General features: G+C 46.8%; 1 long non-coding RNA gene across 6 annotated transcripts in view; it reads right to left on the reverse strand.

The window, feature by feature from the left end:
• Window positions 1–895: 895 nt before the first annotated feature.
• Window positions 896–23,470, reverse strand: part of LOC139803338 (uncharacterized) — a 67,150-nt gene continuing 44,575 nt past the window's right edge. Inside the window, exons 4-7 of one of the 6 annotated variants that reach the window (XR_011728977.1) lie at window positions 5,011–5,381; window positions 4,729–4,880; window positions 4,427–4,549; window positions 896–1,687 (exon numbers count right to left, since the gene is read on the reverse strand). This is a non-coding gene — a long non-coding RNA (uncharacterized lncRNA). Of the gene's footprint in view, window positions 2,462–3,189; window positions 4,090–4,426; window positions 4,550–4,728; window positions 4,881–5,010; window positions 5,382–23,470 lie in introns of those variants that run through there. The other 5 variants (XR_011728975.1, XR_011728976.1, XR_011728979.1 and 2 more) reach the window with 5 other exon arrangements.

Consider the following 23,470-nt stretch of genomic DNA (forward strand, 5'->3'; position numbering starts at 1 on the left):
CTTACCCCATCCCCAAGCCCCCCTCCCCATCCCCATCCCGGCGCTTCACACCCCTCCGCGGGGAGCGGCGGATGCTCCGCGCCCATCCCCGCCTCCTCGGGGCTCCCCGCGCCGCTCCCGCGGACACGTGCGGCCCCACCAGAGACCTCTTCCCCTGGGTGGGTGTTGCGGGGGGCTCTCCCAGGCATCCCCCACCCTCTCTCCATCCCTGCATCCCTCCCGCATCCCCGGTACCTGCGGCCGCCGCTCCGCTCCCGCCGCCGCCCCGCGCACCCCGAGCCCCGCCGCGGGGGCGGGAACTCCGCCCTGACTGACAGGAGGTTCATCCAATCAGAGGAAGGTGCGGGAGGAGGCTCGGCCAATAGCGAGGAAGCTGAGGGAGAAGGGAGAGTGGGGGAAGGCGGAAGGGGTTGGGGGGAGAGGGAGAAGGGAGAGGGGTGATGGGGAGAGGGATGAGGGGAGATGGGAGTCGGGGAGAGGGAGAGGAAGAGGAAGGGAGAGGGTCTCTGGATGGAGGAGAGGAGCGGGAAGGGGGGGATGGGGAATGGGATGGGGAAGCGGGAAGATAAGGGGGCAAGGAGAGGGCAGGTGTAGGGGCAGGTGCATCTTAAGCAAAAAGCCCAATTTCCCCTCCCGCTAAGCACCTGGTGCCTTCCTGTCCCCATTCAGGGCTCGGGATGCCGACCCCCCACCCCAACCCCCCGATGCCGGGGTGTCCCCACCCCCCTGCACCACCCGGATTCCCCCCTGCACCGGATCCAGGGCAAAAACTGTGCTGAACGGGGCCGCATCCGAGGCTGCGGTGGCAGAGAGCAATGACCAAGGTTTAGTCTTTACCTCCAGCTATTGCGGGGAGCTGATCTGGTAAAAAAGAAAGGAAAAGGAGGAGAGCAGCTGCAGGGATATTATTTTATCGGGAGCATAAACACAGCTATCTCAGCGTTATCTTTATTGGGGCAATATAGTTCCAGGCAGTGTCGGGCTGGGCATGGCTGGGTTAATAATGATGATTGCAGTGCACCTCCTCCAGGGCTGCCCAGGAAAACTGGGGGAACACCCAGCTCCTTGAATTTGCATTAGCACACTCGTCTGGGACGGTTTTTTCCGGTCTTAGGGGACTCATTGTCACAGGAGCTCCATGGGGTGGGGACACAGGTGATCTCGGATGCAGCAGCAGGAGGAGCACTCCACATCTTTCAGGATTTAAAGCACCTTGCAGGAGGAATCTCAGCAGATGTGAGATGTGCACGTGTGAGTTTAACCATGCAGCTCCTCTGTCCTTACCAGCACTGCTTCTGCAGGCTCCTCTGCTTTTCTTACAAGGGCTGTTTGGCATCACTTGGGAATTTGGCCTGTTCCTGCATGTTCCGAGATAAATAATTCAAGGCATTCTGTGTTTAGCTCTTTAAAGTGCAATCAGTTCTTCATTATCCAGAGTGCAGGGGATAATGTGGGTAAAAGAAAACCCCAGCAAAGGCTGCAGTGGGGGGGGTAGGAGGGCAAAAATCCAGCCAGAGGTCTGACATCCATCGGGAATGGAGCTGGAAGGTGCTTGCCTTTTTGTCCCATCCTTCTCTGCCCCTCGTTGGGGGGGGATGGACTTCTCCCAGGTTTTGCTAAATTTGGAGTCGTTGCATAAGCTTTTCCAGCAACATTAGGTGTGGGAGAGCCTGGTGCTTGCATCACCCTGTGGTCAGGAAAACCAGGAAGCTCCATGAGCACCCAGTGATGGTTTCTTGCGTGGGAAACGTTTCCATCACGGTGCTGTACAACCACGATGAGTAAAGCCCCATTTCAAACCATTCATATTGCAAATAAACAGAGTGGAAAGGGCAGCAGATGTGCAATGTGAGTGAGTCAAAAGCACCCGAGCTGGGGAAACCCCCCCCACATTTCCTGTTCAGCCACACCAAGCTGCAACCATCACTGCCAACAGCTTCGGGGTGATGCATCCCTGCTCCTTCTCCACAAGTGTTTCAGTCCCCCTTGCCTTTGGTGAAATTGTCCTCAGAGGGACAGAGTAATTACTTCACATAATTTGGGGTAATTTGGTTTTTTTTTTTTTTTTTTTTTTTTTGCACAGCATCTCAAAAGGTGTTCCTTCCTGGGGCAGGGTGATGGAAAGGTTTGGAACTTGCCCTGTGGGGTTGCTTGAGCTGCTATGAACTCTGATAACAGAAGGAAAAGGTGTGGCAAAGAATGACAGAGGTCCCCTAGAAGAAATCTTGTCTACAAAAATCTTTTAAAGATGCCAGGCAGTGGCAAATCATTGCCACCTTTGCTGATTGACTTGGAAATTAAAAGGAGTTTATCCTAGGGGCAAGTTTGTTTTGAACTCCATTTTAAAGCCCCTGGGGCAGTGCATACCTTGCTGTCAGTGGCAAAAATTCCAAAACCCAGCTCTTCCCAGGACTAGGCTCATCCTAAGGATCTTCCTGGCAGCCTTAGGGAACAAGAGAAGCTGAAATTCATCTGCCACAGCTATAGAAAGGTGTGAAACGTGATGCAAGGTGTGGGAAAGGATGTGGAAGGTTTGGTCAGAGCCTTCATGGGCACAGAGGAGACCCTGGGCAAAGTGACAGGGGAAATATTAAATATGTAAATAATTTACATAATATTTAATACATTTAATAATTTTTATATTATTATTAATATGTATGTTACTCTATCCTTGGGCTTGGGAGGGTCTGAGCCTCTTAGCTGGAGGAAAACCTTCATTTTATGAATCATGTGAAGACTTGCAGATAAATCTGCCATGATTTTCATTCAACATTTCACACCAAGATGACTTTGTGATGTGTTTTACCTCTGTCAGAAGCTTTGGGCCTGTCAACAGCTCTGGGCTGCCTTTTTTTTTTTTTTTTATAAATTTCCATAAATCATTAAAACTCTGCTTTTAATGAATGCAAATTGAGTGCTACAGAAAGGAAGCCACTTGGCTGGAGGCACTTCCAGAGCTGGAATCCCTCACTTCCAACCAGTGGCTGTTGGAAAATGTTGCTTCAAGCTCAGTGCTGTAAGACCTGAGGCACCTGAGATGATTTTAACAATCTTTGGACTTAATCTGAGCAGCCATAACCCTCATTAACACCCCTAAATGAAACTCTCCTCGTTTTCCCAAGATCTGCAGAAATGAGTAGGAAAGAAGGGGAGTTGTTATATATTTATCATATAAAACCCTATTCTGGGAACATTTACATATTTAATATAGTTAAGTGTGGCTGCATTTACAAGATTAGATTAACACAGTAATAAACAATTTATTTGAAGACATATTGCCTAATCAGACTTCTGGGGGCTGAATGAAAATTTCCTTATATTGCTGTCATAAATACTTCCTAGATTCACATCTCCTGTTGCAGAAGAAGCAGCAAATCTCCAGGAAGGAAGTAGAAAACTGGATTTTTTTGCCCGAAAGAATTTTTTGGAGAGTTTTATAATAACTCTAATTTGAGCCAGAAATTCATTCACAGGAAACATAAACCAAATAATGACTAATGATGGGATTTTTTTCATGAGCAGTGGCTGGTGCTGGCTGGCAGTGGAAAATGCACTTCTGAAAATCCCCCCTGGGTTTTTACCAGACTTTATGTTATTTTCCCTCTGCAATGCCCTGCTGGTTTTTTTTTTGCAGACAGGAGCATCAGAGTCCATCCTGCTCAGCTCCACGAGCTGCATTTAATTATTAAGAGAGCAAAGGAACCTGCAAAGGAAAGGATGAGGTGGGAGGTTTAAAGCAAACTCTTGCACAGCTCCTGATTAAACACTGGCAACCACTGCCTGAGGGCATTGCAGAGCAAAACTGTGACTCTGTTTCAGGCAGGATTAGACAAATTCATGGGCAACACATGCTCTGGTGGCTCTGAAACCCAATATTCTCTGTGCAGAGCTCAGGTTCAGGATGTCCCAAAGGTGCTGATGGTGGCCAGGAGAGCTCCTGATGCACAGCGTGTGATGTGTTCATTTTAAAAGAGCTAAGGGAGAACTTCTTTCTTTTAGAAAGATTTCTGAAGGGCCTGGGCTCTTTTTTTCTCAAGTCTCTTCTATCAGATGATGTGCAGACAACACAGCCTTTTTCTTTTTTCTTTCCTGAGACAAAAAAGCAGAATTGATTTCCCATGCTCTGAGTCTTATTTGGATGAAATATGTCACTACACTGCCAAGAATGAGGGAAAAGTCCAAAGACACCCAGAGAGAAACCAGGTGTGGGCTCAGTGCAGCAGCTGAGGTGTCTTCCTATAGAGCCTGAGTTAGCATCAAGGTCATTTCAGGCTTAGGAGTTCAAAGGGAAATTTTGACTGTGATGCTGATAAGCACAGTATTTTTGTAACTGCTGCTTTTTGGCTTAAAGCAGCCCAGATTAACAAAGCCACACCGTGGGACCATGTAATTAGGGTGTGGAGAAGCATGATGTTACTGTAAATACCTGTGGCCAAGCACAGGTCCAGCTCTGCTGCTCTGGGCAGGCTCTCAGCACCTCCAGGGACTCATTTCTCTGTCCTAATATTCTGCACCCAGCCCACAACCTCCTGAACTGGACGTGGGAGCCCTATAGAAATGCAAACAGTAATTAATGATAACAATTATTGTAATGCAGATCATTAAATAGGTCATGCCCAGCTCCAAAATTTAAATCCTTTGGGTATAAGTAACCTACTAAATTCTTATTTAGTATACTGAATCCTGGCCTGGCTCCTGAGGTGGAACAAGGGGCACTCTGCACCTTACCTTCATGGGCTGCTAGATCCAAAGGTTTCTCCAGGATGGGGATCCCACATCAGAGAGCTGTGGGTGCAAGGGCAGCTGTGGGAATCCCCAGGTTTGGTAAGAGAGTCAGGGCAGAGAGGTACCCAGGTCCCACTTCTCCTCTGTTTGATTCACTGGGGGGAAAAAAAATTTGAGAGAAAAACATAAAACAAGACCATATCTTTTGTGGGGAGATGGCAGCTCAGAATTTATCACTTGTTTGTGCCAAACAATGAGGCAAATGGAAACATGGGGGGAAATTACCTGCAGTGTGGTCTTTGCTTCTGATCCACTTGCTGCCTTTCTGGCATCGTGTCCAATGGGAATATTTACTCTTCCTTTATCAAGAACTCAAACTCCACCATCCCAGGGAAGATCAGGCTGAGGTCTCCCCAGGCAGGAGTGGGGCAGCAGAGCCTCAGCTCTGACCCCAGCATCTCCTGCAGGATGTGGGCAGAGGTGCAGAGCAGCAGCACAAGGGTTTGGGCTCCAGCTCCAGCCCAGTTGCCACTGTCAACACTGGGTGTTTGTACAGCAAGAGGAGATCATTTCATCAGAACAACTCCCTTCCTCTTTTTGTGTGTTTTAGAGTGTAATAGCCATTGAACTGCCCATGTAGCACCTCTTCTCTCTTGCTAGAGGACTAAAGAGGAGGTTATTGTCAGTCAACAAAGGTTTTATTATTTTTTTTAAATAAAGCCTGATGAAAAAAACAACATTATAAGCAAAGCATGACTTCTTAATGACATTGTTTTGTAATCTTTTTGAATATTCCTGTTGAACTAACCAGGCCTTTCAACTCTTTTTGTTGTTGGCTTAAAATGCTGGCACTATGTATCTTGCTCCAGATCTCCCTCCCTGTGCTCTTTGCTCTGCCCAATTCCCCCTGCAGGTTTTGGTAAATGTTACCACTGCCAGGTAACAAAGTGCAGACATTTACTGACAGAGATATTATCTGCCCACATGAGCTGGGAAATGGTCATGAGCACCATGTGTGTGTGAAAAATATGTTCCAGCATTGTATGTAGCACGTTAAGTTCCCCATATTAGAAAGATTTTCAGAAAGCTATTGATTTTCCAGTCCTGTAATTAGTTCAGAGATTCCAAACAGAAAATATTTTTCCAGAGTCTGATTTTTTTTAATTGTTCATAGCACCAAGACTGCACTGGGGCTGTGAAGCACATCACATGCTTCCTGCAGGAGGAGACTTTGAACTTTGGAAAAATATTGCATCTGTAAACACGGAGGAGAAATCACGTGGTTAATCCTGGTGCTGTCTCAGAGAAGGCCTGGGTCCCACTTGTTCTCTCTGATTTTGAAAATCCATCCTTAGAACTCCTCTGGCAGGATCAAGGTGTACAGGAGGGATTGGACTCTGCATCTCTGAGGCTGGATCCTGTCTTGGTGGGAGCTGCCAGGATGGGTCAGGGTCAGAAGAAGCCTCAGCCACCCCCTGTGGTGCAGAAACCTCCATCCAGAGGTGTCCTGGGGACAATGTTCACCCACTTAAATAGTTTGCATTTCATTTGTGCTCTGTGATTGCCACCACCCGACTTCCTCTTGCTCCCTCAAACTGGTCACAGCCCCCTGGGGCACATCCCACACCAGTACAAGCATCCCTCTGAGCTCTGCTGGGAGCTCAAGGTGCCCCTGAGGAGGAGAGAAACTCCTCTGCCTGATTTCCAAATTCCTGGAGCTGCTGTCCCTCACCATCCCAAAGATCCACCTGGATGCCTTGAGCCAGCTACCCAGGAGCTCTGGGGACAGAACATTTCTGAGCAAGGCTGCATTTTGTTGGCTGCTGCTCCATCCTGATCTCTGCATTGCTGCTTTATAAAAGTTTAAACTTTACCCTCTCTGTATTAGAGCTGGAGCCTCCTGTGGGTGCAACAAACACCCTGTGTGCACATGTATGGAGCTGGAATCTGCCCCAACCACCCTCCAGAGCTCCCATTTCAGAGGGAACTGAGCTCTCCTGAGACAAGGACACAGCCTGGGCCATCCTCTCATCTTTTTTCCTCTCCTCCTCTTGGCCCTGAAGCAGTGGGAATTAAAGCCTCAGCTTCAAGTTCTGGAAAGGTTTGAAGGACACAGCTTTAATCTGGGGGCTACCAGGGCTTTGGTGGCTGCAGCAGTGGCAATTCCATGTGCCACTTGCCTTGGGAAATTTAATCCACTCCAGAGCTTCTTGCTGAAGTAGGGCTGACTTGGCATTTTCCTGCTGGAAGGCATCAGCATCTCCTGAGGTTGGCAGGGGCCAGAAGTTGGTCTCTGATGTCCTTGTTCCTGCAAAGCTTCACCAGGCCACTGGTCCCTTTGAAGCTCCTTTCCCCAGTCAGTGCTTTTTCTGGTTTTTTAATTCTCAGATGATGAGAGGGAGATAAGAGAGGAAAGAGCCATGAGGACCAGGGGTCAGAGCAGAGCAGGTCAGAGTAAAATGCCACGGTCCTGAGTATTTGAGATGTTTTTTCCCCTACTTACTTACCCAGCATCTGGCCCCTGAGGAGCACAGGAATTGGCTGAGGGCAGCAACTTCTCCCATGAGTGTCCATGGCCAGAATCAGACATGTGAATAACCACCTGCTAGAGATATCCCATGGCTGCTCTCACCTTCATCCCAGGGACAGAAAGTGGGATGCTGTGCCAGAGGATGCTCCATCCCAGCTCTCCTGGCTGCTGCTCCCACTCCAGCCTCTTCCCAGCATCCAGAAGTTTCATTTGCACAAGAAAACTTCTCCTGGACCTGCCAGAAATGGAATGTCTTTTTTTTTTTTTAATTTCTTCCAGGCATTTTTTAATCTGTAATTATTAACTGCAGAGAGATGTCTCTTCCTTTCTTTGGAGAGGATTTTGGGTCCTCCTGGGTCAGTGCTCCATGCTGGTGACTCAGTGGTCTTGTTGCATGCAGAGAGTGTGGTGGCTGCTGCTTATGGAAAATATGAGTAGTTACATCCAGTAGAAAAAAAAAAAAAACAACAAACTCCCTCTTCTAAAGAAGCTGCTCTTTCCCTCTTGCAGGATAATGACAGATTTTCTGCAAAGGCAAAGCCAGGAGCACCCAGCAGAGTCAAGGAGGGGAGTGCACTGCAGTTAGGGATTTTATTGGAATTCTTCCATCTCGTTGCTCAGCTGTGCCAGGCATTAAACAAACCATTTGAGTCACTTCTCTAGAAAACCTGCAGATTAGAAAGGTTGGGCAGAGAGCAAAACCACCCAAAAAGATAATTTCCAAGTTACAGGGATTACTTATTCTGCTGTAGTGACACAAGCAGCCAGTAAATTTGGATACTATGAAATTTCTTCCAGAACCTGTGAAACCTCAGGAAGGAAGAAGCAATGCACATCTTGAAAGCTCCAAACTTTATTCTAATAAAAACAGTTGAACTTGGAAATCTGCTTTGGCTGAGAAAGTGCTTCTGCAACAATATAATTCCCAAATGGATTCCCAGAAAAAAATTGGGAAACGTCTCAGGAGATGAGAAATGTTGCAGAGTAAGGAAGTTTCATGGGAAGTTAATGAACCCCAGCTCCATCCCTTGCCTCTGGCACCTCCCAATCCCAGCAGCATCAGCCCAGGGCAGGAATTCCCCTCCTGCACCTGCAATCATTGTTCACCTTTGCAGGAAACAAATGGTATCACTGGGGGTATTGTTTTGCAAGAATCCTCTAGGAGAAAGGTGAGGAAGGAAAGGAGGGAGAAAATGCTGCTTTATTCTTTACCTCCCAAAGCAATTATTGGGGTCACTCAGCTCCCTGGGAAGAGGGGGTGTGGATGAGAGGAGTGAATTGCAAGCACCTTCCCCAGCTCCTTTTGCTTTAAGATAGCTGGATATTTTTTAAAAATCAAAGTATTTCACCCCAAGAATATATGTAGTCTTTTTTTGTAAGTGTTTTCTGGCACGAGGGCAGCAGGGAAAGCACTTGGCACGGATTAGTCCCCTTCTAACTGCACTTTTTGGGGTTAGGCAGTGACCAGGCATTTTAGGGGGTACCCACGACCTTCCCGAAGGGCTAGGATTTGCAGGATGATTTAAGGATAATTCTCAGTGCTCAAGTCCCCTCGGAATTCCCACCGGGATAAGGATGGGAGCAGCGCAGTTAGCCCAGTCTCGCTCTCCCATCTAGTGGTAAAAGCAGGAAAGGGTCCGGGCAGAAAAAGAGAAATCGCGACTTTTGGAGACTTTTGGAAGGGGGATCTCCTCCGAACTCATCGTCCCCAGCACCGGGAAATGTCACCGACCTGATCCAGGGAGAAACAGCAAAATGCAAAAGTGGTTCTGAGCCTTTCCCTGGGTCCAGCGGGGTCTGGGGGGAGCTCTGCCCTGGGAAAAAGCCAGGAAAAAGAAAGAGATCTGCACATTGATGGATGCACCCCAGGCCAGACAGTCTGGATCTGAAAGCGAGCATTTCAAGGACGTTTTTTAACCACTCGTGATGAGTGGGAGGCAGCAAGGAGCAGAGCAAGGTGAGAATGGTGTCTGGGTGGGAAGGGTTTCACTTCTCCCTCTGAACTTTGAGGTGCTCAAACTGATTCAGGTCAAAAATCCCAGTTTTTCCATCCTCATCTGGTGCAAAACCAGGTGAGTCAGTGAATAACCCTATGAGGCTGTTGCAGCCCGGGCTGAAGAGGTTCAGGGCTCAGGTCCTGGATTCAGGATGCTGCAGTTCCCACGCTGGTTCCTAGAACTCGGTCCCAGAGAGCTGAGGAGCAGAATGGATGCTCTGCTAACAAAGATTTATGTTCTCCTGTCAGATGGAAGAGCCATGGTGTTTCCTGGAAGGGTAGATGATGTTTCATTTTCACTTTCAGCAAAGAAGGTCAAAAGCACAAGGGGAAAAAAAAATAATGTAATGTCTCATAGATCAGCTGCTTGCAGATCTCAGAGGTGCAAGTGCTTGGCTCATGTTCCTGTTAAAAAAACAAAAAAAACAAAAAACAAAACAAACAAACAAACAAACAAAAAAAAAACCCAAACAAAAAAACAAACAAAAAAACCCCAAAAAACAAAACAAAAAAACCCCAGACCAAAACAAAAAAAAAATTTCCTGGAGCAGCAGGCTGCTAAACTTGGCTTTTCCTGGGGTATCACCCACACAGCCTGCAGTGTGAACATCCTCAGCAAGAAAAAGCTGACTCAGCTGATTGTGCTGCTCACTCCCACACTGTCAGATGACAAACCCAAAAGATGCTGGGAGGGTTGGGGTGGGCAGGGATGGGCCAGGTAAGGGGGGCAGCTGCCAGAATGCAGTCCTCTGGGGGGAGGTCCTCAAGCTGCACCCACAGCTGTCTGGAAAGGGGCTGGAAGTGGGACCCGGTGTGGGCAGGAGCCCACGGGATGCACAGAGGATGCACGGAGCTGTGTGGATCCCTGCTCCTTGGGGTGGGCTATGCACAGGGGGGCTGGGAGCAGGGAGGGTGCTGGCTGAGGGTGCTGAGTCCCTCTCAGTGCTCAGCTACCACATCCCACAGGTATCGGGCAGGTCGGGAGGTGGCAGCCTTCACCGCGGATGGATGCGGGCGAGAGGCAGCGGCAAGCAACGCGGAGCCCTGGCTTTTAAAAAAAGCTTGAATGAGAAAGTTCAGGTAATGGCCAGTGTGGGAAAGGGGTTGTGAAGATGGGAAAAGTCTCCTTTCTCTCATGAATGCACCGGAGGGATTAAGCATTGGGTTGCCACAGGCTCCCGAGAGGATGTCTTGGGATGTGCTCCATGTGTCCCAGCTGGTGGGGCAAAAGGGTCCCAGGAGCAAGTCCAAAATCCTCTCTAGCTGATTTTTGTAGATATAAATCAAATTTCCTTTCTCCTCTGCAAGATAATTTGGATGCAGTCTGGACCAGAAGGTGCCGCAGCCTGGGGACTCTGGGACCCTGGGATGTCCTGGACTTGCACCTCTGTTGATGGCCCTGCAAACCCTCCCTGGAAAGCCTGTTCCCTGCTACAATAAAAAAAGGTTAATGAAAAGACAGGCTGGAAATGTGGAAGCACACTCACAGATCCTATGAGGAGAGGCTGAGGGAGCTGGGGGTGTTGAGGCTGGAGAAGAGGAGGCTCAGGGGAGACCTCATCACTCTCTCCAACTCCCTGAAAGGAGGTTGGAGCCAGGGGGGGGTTGGGCTCTTTTCCCAGGCAACTCTCAGCAAGACAAGAGGGCACAAGAGGTCTCAAGTTGTGCCAGGGGAGGCTTAGGTTGGACATTAGAAAGAATTTCTTTCTGGAGAGGGTGATCAGCCATTGGAATGGGCTGCCCAGGGAAGGGGTGGATTCTCCATCCCTGGAGATATTTCAAAAGAGCCTGGATGTGGCACTCAGTGCCATGGGCTGGGAACTGCTGTGGGAATGGATCAAGGGTTGGACTTGGTGATCTCTGAGGTCCCTTCCAACCCAGCCAATTCTAGGATTCTAGGATTCTGTGAATGCTATTGCTGTGATGCTCCATTTGAGCTGCAAAGAGAAGATAAAGTTCTGCCTCCCACTAGAGGTGTCACCAGGGAAAATGATTCCTTCCTCCTCTAAGCGGCATCACGTTGTTCCTTCTTTCCAGCTTGCTGCCACCTTGGTGTCACAGTCTGTTCCTCCAGGAAAATAATCCTGTTACCTGGTGGTACTCTCCGTCCAACCTCCCACACCCTCCCCAGACAACATCAGTACTAAAGTTAATTCAAAAATAGATTCACCTAGGAAAGAAGACTAAATAAGGACTGCTCTTAGCATGTGAGGAGCTAATGAAGACCCACTTAGCAGGCTCATCAGCTCCAGCAGATGATTGTTGATTGCAGGTCTGCTGCTACTTTATTCTTCCTTGCTCATTACACCCAGGTCAAATGAAACACACACAAAACTGGGGTGGAAATGAGGATGGAGATGGACATCGTGGTGACCCATCCCAACTGGAAAATGACTGGTTAGGGTTTTTTATAGCCCCTTAGGTAGAGCTGTTTCAGGTAGCAGCAAGAGGTAGGTCACTTCTAATCACCAAGGGCAAGATCCAGCTCCTCAGCCCATCCCCTGAGCCTTGTTAATGAGATGAACCTGAGCAGTCCTGCCTGGAGACCCCTTGGAGGAGAACAGGGCATTTTGGGGGTGGTTTAGGATTCACCACTGATGTGCTGGGATTTCCCAAGGGACTCAGGACTGTCTCAGGGGGCAGAGGGTGAGGACTGGAAAGGGTGGGAGCTCTGCTGGGCACCCAGCTCCTGGGAGCTGCTCTGACAGTGACTCTTCCCCTCACTGCTCCCCTCTGCCCAGGAAGCTTTTGCTCTCCCAGCATGAGGTTTTTTCAACCAGCTGAGACACTTATTGTGAATAACATCCATAAATACAGCCTAAGCTATATAAATACAGGGAATCCCCTAACAGGATTTTCTTCTTAAGCACCTTAGGACACTGATTTCTGCCTCTTCTGAAACCAAATCAGGAGGGTTCAGGGACTGTAAAGTGAGGGAAGTTTTGATGCTGTATTTATTTATTACCTGGGAAAGAAGAAAAGGAACAAAATGGAAAAGAAACAGGGAGCCAGCCAGATCTTGCCTCACCACAAGCACCCATGCCTTGATTATTTTGCCAATGAACTTGTGGCAATGGATGAAGATGGAAGAGGGATGCTGTAAAGTGAAGGGCCCTTCCCAGAGGACATTGTTGCAATTTGGGTGATTTTGCTGTAAAATCTGCTCTGTTCCTCTTTTTTTGATCCAGCCCCAAATCTTCCTTGTCTGTGGTTACACCCAGCCCCTTCATTCTCTGTTCCTAACCCAGTAAACCATTCCCATCTACCAGTTCTGGGTCAGAGGAAACTGCTGTTATTAGGCTATTTTATGGACGTTTAATTAATTCCACCTCTGTGATTACACTAATTAGCTAACTGGTTTCTAAGGGCTTGCATTACACCTTCATTAATCACAGTGTTAGCTGGTCTCGTTAAGAGTCCCTGATTTTTTGCATTACAATTTGAAATTATTCAATGCAAAAGTAATTTGAAGGGGGAAAGGAAGTCAATAGGAACAGACACCATCTTCACCAGCAGCTTGGCTGAGAGCCTCTCTGATATATTTAGAAATATTATGATTTCTAAGAGCCTGCCAACCATTTGCTTAATGTCTATATATATTAAAAAAAGAAAAAAAAAAAAAAAGAAAAATAAAAGAAAGAAAGAAAAGGTAAGTTTGAAGCTTGCAAATCACAACTGTTAAAGGCTCCTTCTCACTTTCTTTGATCCGAGGCAGTTGACTGACACCTTCAAATGGGATAAAAAATAAAACAACTGACAACAGAGCTCCTTCATCCTGACAGCTGTACCCAAACGCTGTCTGCAGCTCCACCACCTCTGCAGTGAAGAGAAAACCCAGGGCAAAGCAGAAATAAAGATTTAAGAGGAGGTTACATCTTGGCTGCTGGCAAAACATTACTCTGACAGCTCTCAAGATCTTCCCATAAATCCTCATCTGCAGAGATTATTTGGATTCTTTAAAGGATTCTTTAAAGGATTCTTGAAAAAATCAAAATTAGGAACAAAGTGGCCCGTGTTGGTGTAAATATGTGGGCAGGAGAATGTTTGTCCCTGTGGTTATGATGAAAAAAAATAATAATATTTATAATAAGATGATGAGAAAGATGATGGGTGAGAAGACAACTGCCCAGAGACCTGCACTGCACCAGGGTGAACACACCAGCCCCCCAGCAGCTACCCCAGGAGGGGAACCTCTGCCTCCCCTGGGATTTATTTTTTTACAGCAGCCACCCCTCTATTTACCTATTTTGCATCTCTTCAGTCTCCAACCAGTAGCTTGCAGCTGCTGCAAAGCTGAGCTCTGAAGAAGAATGTCCAGCCTAGGAGCAGTTTGTGGCTCTATGTGATGCTGAAGAGGTGGCCAGACCCCAGCTCAAGAAGGTTCTTCAGTGCAGCACAATTTTTAAAAGCACTAATTAAAACTTTTTTAGCAGAAGGGACAAGGGTGGTGTTGGTCTCACCTGCCAGGGATGGCTTTGACAAGGAGAGAGAGAAGCAAGGAGCCTCAATTTCCTCAAACAAAGAGGCTGAAGAGCCCCCGTGACAAGCAAACCATTAAAAAGAAAAAGTAACAATAATACCCAGCAAAATATTGCATCAGGGAAAAATTTCTGCTTGGTTTTAGCACAGATGTTGATATTGCACACTCAGAAATGGCTTCGTGGAAAGACATTTGCAGCCTGCTATGAGCTGGTGCACAAAAGCAGAGAGCTGTGCTTGCAAGGGGGAAATTAAAGCATTTAAAAATTAAAATATATTTTTTAAATGTGTGGGGTTTTGTTTTTTTTTCCAAAAGGCATATTCTCCTCTGATGGAAAAATTATGAGCAGAGAGACTGAGCTTCCCCAGCTCACATCCAGAGCCTGTGATTACCTTGAAGCCCTTGTCCTCTGCTTCTGGAGGAGGGAGCAGTGGCAGGAGCCAGGAATGCTCTGCTCTGCTCTTCTTCTGAATTCAGAAAGAAACTTGTCCATACAGCACTCTTTCTACCACCCCATGAAAACTTCACAAAGGGGATGTTTTTCAGATTAATGGATATCATCATTTCCAAACCCAAACCCCCTAGGAGGAGGGAATGCTGAGGTTTGTGGGATGAAAGAGTTGGAGGCTGAGAGGAGTTTTTTGGGCACCCTGAAGGTAGCAGATACCAAAGCTCGGGCACAGAGGTGATTGCTCTGCACTTTGTTTATCCCCTTTGTGCACAAGGCTGGGATTTTTCATTTCATCCATAATTCATGCCCTGCTGCAGCAATTCCATGGAGGCAGCACAGGACTCCACGGGAAAAGAGGGAGATGCCTTGAGTCACCAAACTGCAGAGCTTGGGTCCTGCCAGCACCTCCACTTTATCCCAACTGCCCTGTAGGCAAAGCCAGGAATAGGCAGTGAAAAAGGAGCTGTGGCTGAGTTCAGGGAAGGACAAACTGTGCAAGAAAACAAAGGGTGCAAGAAAAGCTCTGCTTGTAGCCAGGAGAGACTGTGCACGGCTGCCAGCAGCATGGGGCTCCTGATGCCTCCAACCCCAACCTGGTTTACACCTGGAAATGCCATCCTAACTGAGCTCAGCACTAGATGCTCATACCCCATCAGCTTTTGGGGCCAGGTTGCTTTTTTTCTTTTTTTTTTTTTTTTTTTTTGTCATCTAGCTCCAGCAAGTGCTGGAGGGTGACAGTCTTTGCTGTCACCTCGGATGGGGAGGTCACGGTGTTGCTCCGACTGTACCACATATACAATCAACCTGTCCTCACTCCCAGGGCTAAAAAACTTCCTCCTACAACCCTGCTGCCTTGCTATAACACACAGACCAAAAAACCCAGTTTGTCAGAAGCTGAAGTGTTTTGTGAGATTAAAATGTAAATGTTGGGCTCAGCTTTTGGGGGGGGGGTGTTGATATTTTACTCGTGACTCTGCAAGGAAATAGATGGTTGATCACTCTAGAGCTGCTGTTTCAAATAGCTAAAACCTTGATAAATAAACCCTCTGCCAGCCAGCTCTGGAAACCAACTTGCTGGTGGTTTGGAGAAATATTGGGAATTTCAGAGCAACCTGTAATTACAGCAACCCCTCCTACACAGCCTGGCCTGGGTCTGAGAGGAGAGGGGGGCTGCAGAATCTCCTGTCTGACACTGCTGGAAATATCCACCGTGGATTAACTTTTTACTCTCTTCATTGACTTAAAAATATGGGGAAAAGACCATGTCATGTGTCAGACTTTGCACTCAGTATCACCTGTGAGTAAGGGAATGTAAAGTTGAAAAGCAGCTTGAAATAATTCAGATGAAATTCCTGCCTGGCTTGGCTCTGGATTGCAGCCTCATCTCCATGGGACACCTGCAAGAAGGTCTGGCTGAATCCAGAGCTAGGTCCCTCCCTAGGCAATGCTTTTTCTTCTCATCCCATGATGGATCCAGGTCTCTTGTTCCTGATTCTGCAGAAACTTGCACCACAGGCAGGCAAAGCTTTGGCTGCACAGCACCATGGGTTGTGATTTATCCAGGAACCTGCTGTAAATGCTGATGAACTTGAGGAAAAAAAAAAAAACAGGAGGAGTCTGCTAACTTTCTGCTGATGACCAAGGCTCTCAGCCACCCACCAGAAGTGAGTTACTGGGGTTTTTGCATCCCCAGTGCACACATTGAAATGGCTGAACCTTGGTATATGAAGCTCTTGGCTCAGGGTTTTCAGAAGAAAACTCTGACCAGCATAAATATTCACAGCTTTATTACCAAAACCATCATGAATTTAAATGAACTTTTCTTGCATAATATGTACAAGAACCTGAACATGACTGCACAGCTCAGCCAGCAGCGCTCGGAAATGATCAGTAAGTAAAGAATCACTCCTAGGATTAATTTGGAAAATAATTTCAAACAATTGAGATGTATATGAAAATGAACAGACCACTCATTAAGAGAGCTTGAGCCTGATCTGTAAACTTAGCTACTCACTTTTTATCCCTTAAGTAAACTAGCAAAAGTAATGTATTTATAGCCTCTTGACGTAAGTAGCCCCAGTGAAATATTGTGTGTAATAAATAATCTGCCATCTCCAAAAGCCTACAGGACAAAGCAGCACCAAGGTACTGCAAAGGCAAACTCTGTGTGGTTAATGAGTCCTGGTGAGCTGCCAGCCAGCTGAAAACATCCCAAATGAGAGAAAGCAGTGAAAACATTGACTTTATTAATGTAGGATGGGGTTCTATTGACACAGCCGCAACTCAAGGTCATTGGATGAAGTCTTCTGTGTGGCACCTTTAAACATCCCTTCCCACCATCACCTGGGTGTTTGGTCAGCTTTATATCAATGTTGTGCTGTTTGTCAGGCCTTTTCTCCACTGTTTTTTCCCTGCTTTCCTTTCTGATGCAAAGATCCCAAGCTCTTGGCCCTTTTCCCCTTGCCCCATGCTTCCAGCATTGTTTTTTCTGGCCTCACAGATTACACACTGCATCCACATTAAAACTGAATGTGCTCATCAGCCTTTTTAAATAAGGATGTCATTTGTAAATGCTTTATTCATAATTAATGGAATTATTACAAGGTGCAGCCACATTCTTCATCCCTGTACTGTGAGATATGTTGTAAAGTGCATTAGTAAAAAGCTTTATGGATGAGGACATGACAACCTGACTGTGAGGCACATTATGTGATGTAGCCATTGTTGTGACAATCTTTATGCAAGATTTTAAGCCATCAGTCAGCCAGGGGCTGATTGATAGTGTAAATGTTAATAATTAATAATGGGATAATGTTGATAACTAATTAATAGGAAATGATGAGTATGGATTTTTTTTTTTTTTTTAGTCAGTATTATGCTAATATGCATTATTCACTGAACATAAAATCACGTTAGAGATGAGAAAGGTTCTCCAGCTCTCACTGATGAGTCAGTGCTCCTCTTCCCTTGCCTTTCCAAAGCAGCTCTTTTCACCTGGCTTCCTGGATGAAATCCATGGGTTAAGATGTATTTTTAACACAAAATCCCAGCTCTGAATACGTGCTGCCCAGAGTGATGTGTAAAGTCATGGCTGTTGGGACAGGAGTACAACACACCTGCCTGCTCCAGGCAAAGGAGATCCAGAGGCTCCTTCTGCTACATTTATAAGGCAGCATCTTGCCATGCAGGGATTTTCTTCACTTCTCTGTGGCATCCTCCAGCAATCTAACCCATCTGGCACACTGACTTTTTTACAGTGTGAAGGGGAAGGTCCTTGAGCTGCTGAGCAACCGGTGAGGAAGGCGGGGTGTAAAGATGGAGAGAGGGAAAGTTTAGTGAAGCCATAAAGGTGGCTCAATGGTGCTGTCATTTTTTGGCAGCTGACATTCCCTTTCCTTATCTCTGCTAGCCAGGATCAAAGCAAGTGTTATGGCATGCTGGGCAAGTGTTAAGTCATGCCTGTTTGCCACCAGGCACAGACTGCTCGGAGGATGTGAAGTGCCAATAGCAGCCTCAAAAATCAGCATTTAGACACAGATCCTGGGGGATGGCCCCTGGGACCTGCTGGATTCCAGCACTCCCAGCATCTCCCCTTCTCCACCCCAGCAGCACTGTCTCCATCCCTCGTCTCACAGCTGCCCTGCCAGGACCAGGGATATAATTTTGCCTTCTCCAGTTTCAAAGCTGAAGATGCAGACGAGCTCCTTCCTGATGCTCATCTGCTTTGCAGCTAACCTAAGCCAAAGGCATCAAATATACCCAGCTCACTGCCACTCTCCTGGCAGCACGGCCTCCCAGGAGGAGGAGGAGGAGGGCTGAACTCCACATACCTCTTGTAGTGACACCCTGATCCCTCCAACCACACCAACATTCCCCCAGGAACTCCTCCAGGCCATGCACAAGCACAGGGTGCTGAGCAGTGTGAGAGCCTTCCCTAGGGAGAGCTGGCAAGCACTGGTTAGTGCAGGAGTTGTCACACTGAGGAGATGAATATCTGGAGGTTTTTTTTTCTTCCAGGGATGACAGTCCTTGGAGCTGATCCACAGATTATCTTTTTCATCCCTCCTCCCTTCCCCACCTCTCAGTTTTTGTGTTTTGGCTTTTTGGCGTTTTTACTTCAGAGAAATCCGCAAGTACATTTTCGGGTGGATGTCACCAGGATCCACTTCCTCCCGGCCCACAGACAGTCTGTCTCTTATCTCACTTACATTAGTATCAATTATTTACAGTGGGAATGCTAAATCATGAAAATGAAGTTGCAGCAAAGCTCTGCCTCAGCTAAGTACCCCACACCGCTTGCAGCTTTCTCAGCCCCTCTGCTCTTTCTCCTTGCAGAGCAACAGCCACAAATTTATTCATTTATTCCCCTTTCCAGAGCTGTGGGGCAGAGCAGTGGCCAAGCACCCTCAGCCCAGCTTTTCCTGAGGGTTAAGAATCCCACATGGAGCACAGCAGGCAACATGTGATAGGGAAAGCTTTTCCATGGTGACCAAGTTTTGGAGCAGCTCAGCTCCTTTGTCTGCTTGCCAGAAGGTTTCCTTTGCATTGTTGTCTTTCTTTTTTTTTTTTTTTTTTTTTTTTTTTTTCTTTTTGCCCTTCCACAGAGGCTTCCTGACATTGGAAAATAGTGGTTGATGGAAGGAGACAGCCTGCCTGCCTGTAGCTGACACCCTAGGCAGGATGCAGCTTTGCTGCTCTGCACCAGTCTCACTGCCATTACCCTCCTCATCCTCCTCCACCTCCTCCTCCTCCTTCCATGGAGAAATCCCTCTTTATTTGGGGTGTAAGGGCTCCTTCCCCACTGTTCCTGGCCAGTGCTGTGGGGTTTGGAAGGGTTTCTCATACTGGCAATGAGCTTCTTAAATGACCGAGCATCTAAGGGATTTTTTTGATAAATAGCATTTAAACATGAATAATTAAAATCTCAGTTAAATGGGGATGTTATACAGCTTAGGACAGTGTAAATACAACTGCTGGGGCTTTGCTCAGGTCTTTACTCTTTGGATCTAGAACAGCAGCAGTACTTTAGCTCCCTTGGTAAGTGCACCACTAAGTGAGGTGATGCTCACACTCTTGACCTTGGAGTTGTGCCTACATTTAAATTTCCAGTTATTCTCAGTATTTTTCAGATGAATCCCTGCTTGCACCCGAGAATCTGCCCTTCCCTAGTTTTGGTTTGGCTGCTTACCCAGCACATTCCCCACTTCACTGGTTACAACTCAGGAAAGTGAACAAGAACCCCCAAGAAAAGGAAAAAAAACCAAGCAAACCTTTTTGATACCTGTTTTTAGAGATTATCCAGAGAGTGAGAAGACCCCTGGGGTGCAGACCAGAGCCCACAGGCACTGAGCAAACTGTTCTTGACCCAGCACGGGCTGGCAAGGGGGTAACCCTGTGAGACCTGAGCTAACCCCAGCATTACAAAGCTCCAAGCCTACAACACAGCTCCTGAAAGGAAACCTCCAAGCACCAGAGATGAATTCAGCCCTGGAAGGGAGATTTGGGGCCCCTTGGAGCCTCCCTGGCAGCACGTGGTGGCTGTGGTCCATGGAGTGGAACTGAAGGGCTGGGATGGTCTTGGCTGGAGGTTTCCATCTCCCCGTGGATGTTGTTGGAGATGGAAACTTTCAGCCAAAAGAATTCTTGCCCCCAATCCAGGGCTCAACCCTTAGTGCTTCCCCATCCACACATGGGATTTTGGGCAGACTTGTGCAGGACAGGTATGCCAGGGAGGATGAAGGAAAAGAAGGAAAATGTTTTAATTTGAACCTCCCGTGAGTCACTTCATTACCCCTGAGCCTGTTTGACTCTTTTACTGTTGCATCAGCCTGGGTTTTTTTCTCATAAAACTAAAACTGGATCAATTCCCTTTGCCTCAAAGCCCTTTATGTGTCCTGGTGCCCAGGACCACCCCAAGCAATGGGTCTGATGGAAATAGAATCTTTGGGAACAGGCACCAAGCCCACCTCCCCATCTTCCTCCTTCTTCCTGCTCCAGCTTCATCTATTGCATTTAAAAGATAAATTGTATCTCTTTATTTTAAATATAAATGTACAATGCTACCTGTTTGTATGTGCATGGTGAGGCTCTGTTGTATATGGATATCTCTACAACCAATAACCCTGTCTTGCTGGGGATTTAAGTATTAGTCTTCAAAATCCAGGTCTAGAGCTCCAGATTTATTTTTATGAAAATATTCTCTTTCTTGCTTAAGGAAAGATATTAATTATAGATGCAAACCCATAAATCTTCTGGCTTTAGGTGAGATATTTGCTGGATTATAAATACGAAATGGAGATGAGGGTCCTGCTCTTCCTATTATTACTATTATTATTACTTACTGGTTATTATTTTCTGTATGATCAGTATCTTCAGGTGGGTCAAACATTACTGGGGACTGGGGAGCAGAGCGTTCAAAGGCTGCACTGATGTTGAATTCATTAAAAGGTTTTCTATCCCAGCCTTGCTCTCTGCTGCATTTCAGAGTCTGGTGAGTCATTAAACACCCTGTTCAGGTCTCTTCCTCTCCTCTCCATCTTGCTTTTGGGACCTCATTTTGTTGTACTGCTTTTGCCAGATCATATCAAGCTCCCTAATGTTTATTAATGACATCCTGTGCATCCTACTGCCAGTTGCTATTGTTTCCAAGGTTCTGTTTTGACACCAGTTTTGGAAAGCAGACGATCCAGGAGGCACAGAGGACCCCAGCATCACCCAGGCCTTTGTCACAGGTGACCTTTTTCTTCTCCACTATTTATTGGGGCAGATCTGGGACCATCAGTAATAAGCCACCAGGGATTTAGCACCCAGAATACCAAGTGGAGGATTTGTTTCAGGCAGGATGTCACAGCTTTGATGTGGACAGTCCTGATGCTGCTCAGCATCTTCCAGGCCAGGGCTGGTGGACCCTCACCATACATCACCCCAGCACTGAAGAATTGAGTGTCACTTGGGAATTCAATACAAACCAAGAGAGAAATACATTCCAGTGGATCTCTCAGACTTTGCCAAGTGCTCCAGAGCCAGGAATGCCAATTAATTCCAGTTAAATTGATGACTTCATTGGGGACCTCAGGGTTTGCTCCATTTGCTGCTGTTTCCCTGCTGATCTCTGGTGCTCCAGCCATGCCTGTTGCCCTGTGGTCCATCAAGGACTAAAAGAAGGCAGATGCCAAACACCAAGGGCAAACAGCAAGGGCTTGGTGCTCACAAGCATAAGGAGAAGGAAAAGCATGGAGCTGGGCTGGTGTGGAGCTGGAAGGATGCCTACAGCCAGCTCTGGCAGATGCAGCAGGTTGATGACTCAAGGAAAGCATGGAGTGGGACCTCAAACTAAATTCATATAACATCCTACCTTGAAATTAATAGGACCTTGTATGCCAGGACTGTAAAGACAGGGCTCTCTGTAAGGTCTGCTTTTTTGAATTAGACTCCAGTGCTTAAATAAATTGAGCTGTCAGTATATTAAATGATTTAATGCCTTCTTCGGTTTTGCAGCGGAATCCTAATGAAAATACTCCTCAGTATAAAAAGCTGGATAAATTAAATGGTGAAGTGTTTTAATAAATGCTCTGTTGTTATGGTGAGCCACATTAAAGCAGTGTTTATCTGTATGGGAATGATGCTGTCCTGGCTTTTAAAAATTTTTTTACTGGTTCAGACTTTTTCTGACATGAAACATAAGCATTTCGCTTAAGTTATTCAGTTTAAAAGCATCTGCACAGTTCCTGGTCCAAAGCCTGAAATCAATGGAAATCTTGTTGGCTGGCTAACACGGGGTTGGATTAAATGGCATTTGGAGCTGAGGGCTCTTGCAGGTTGCTCTGGAGCTGCTGAAGTTGCTGCCTGATGCTGCCTGCACTGAGCAGGGGTACAGGAGGCCCTGGGGGGTTCATATCCTGCAGTGCTGCCTCCCCCATCAAATAAATAATCTGGATTATCAGCTCTGGCTGATAAAGAGGTGGCAGGCAGGGGGGGACAGCAGTGGTGGCACCAACCATATCAGAGCCAAATCCAGCCCAGCTCAGGAGCTGCAGTGCTTGGCAGTGCTCAGCATGGGCAGCGAGCACCTTGGTGGAGGCTGCAGGGGTGAGACAAGGTCCCAGCCCCCCAGCTTCAGGGATGGGGTCCTAAACTTACAGCTGGATATTTTGCTGATAAAAAACCAGAGTGAAATGACAAATAAGCTGTAGAGAAGCTTCAAAGGCTTTCTTTGCTGATCTCGTTACAAGTTAAGGTAACAAATGATGTTTTTTTTATATCCTGTATGTAAGGTACAGAGCTGCTTTTAAAGGTAAAGACCCTTCTGGAAGATAAAGTCCCTTCTATATAAATCAAGTATGAAACAAATTTAATTGGCATCCTTTTGGATATCAATTTTTATCTAACCTCCCCCAGTGGTTTTTTTGGAAGGAAATTTTTTTCCTGACAGTTTCCAGAGCTTGAAAACCCAGAAATAATGTCCCAGTACCCAAGGAAAAAAAAACCCAGTTAAATTACACATATATTTGCCTATATATCTGTTTGGTGCTCAGTTCATCTGGATGCACAGTAAGCTGGGGCTTGCAGATCAGTCCCAGAAGAAGTCAATGGGTGAGGGAGGGATCTGCTCCCAAGGCTCCTGCTGAACAATTTCCATGAAAGGAGAAATTTCAGCAGCTGCCAAAGCAGAGAGCAGAGATGTGGGGGACCTGCAGCAGAAAGCCACGCCATGAGGATGCTGGCTCATTCTCCTTCTGCAATTTTCCGAGCTGAGATGAGCATGTGGTCAAATTTCCCATTTTTACTCAAAATTTTAGCAGCTTTTCAGGAATATGGATTTATCACTTCCCTAAGAAGCCTATCAAAATAAAGCAGCAGGTGGGGATCAGCAGGACTGAACAGGACAGGTCCTTCATGCCCTTGCTTTGAGCTGCTCTTTACATCACATTTTGGGGGTTTTATAGCAGAGGGATGTAGGCTGGGTTTGGTTGCTTTGTTTTATAGCACCATTCCAGCCTTTCCCCTGGCAAAAATGTGGTAGTGAGAATACTGAGGGGTCTGCCTGAGTCTCCCCCAAGGCCAGACCAATAACTCTGAGGAAAGGGAATTGTCCCACTGGGAGATGGTGACCTCAACACTCGTTCTTAGGAACACCACAAAACCAAAGCAGGACCAACCCCTCCATGCAGCCTGGGTGCCTGGGTGTCAGTTCACTGGGATCTTTGGTGGATCCAGGAGATGGCTTAAAGCAAGCAAACAAACAAACAAACAAAAAAAATAATAATCCACCACGATTTGGAACGAGTC

This window comes from Heliangelus exortis, chromosome 16, assembly GCF_036169615.1.
Source record: "Heliangelus exortis chromosome 16, bHelExo1.hap1, whole genome shotgun sequence".
NCBI classification, from domain to species: Eukaryota; Metazoa; Chordata; class Aves; order Apodiformes; family Trochilidae; genus Heliangelus; species Heliangelus exortis.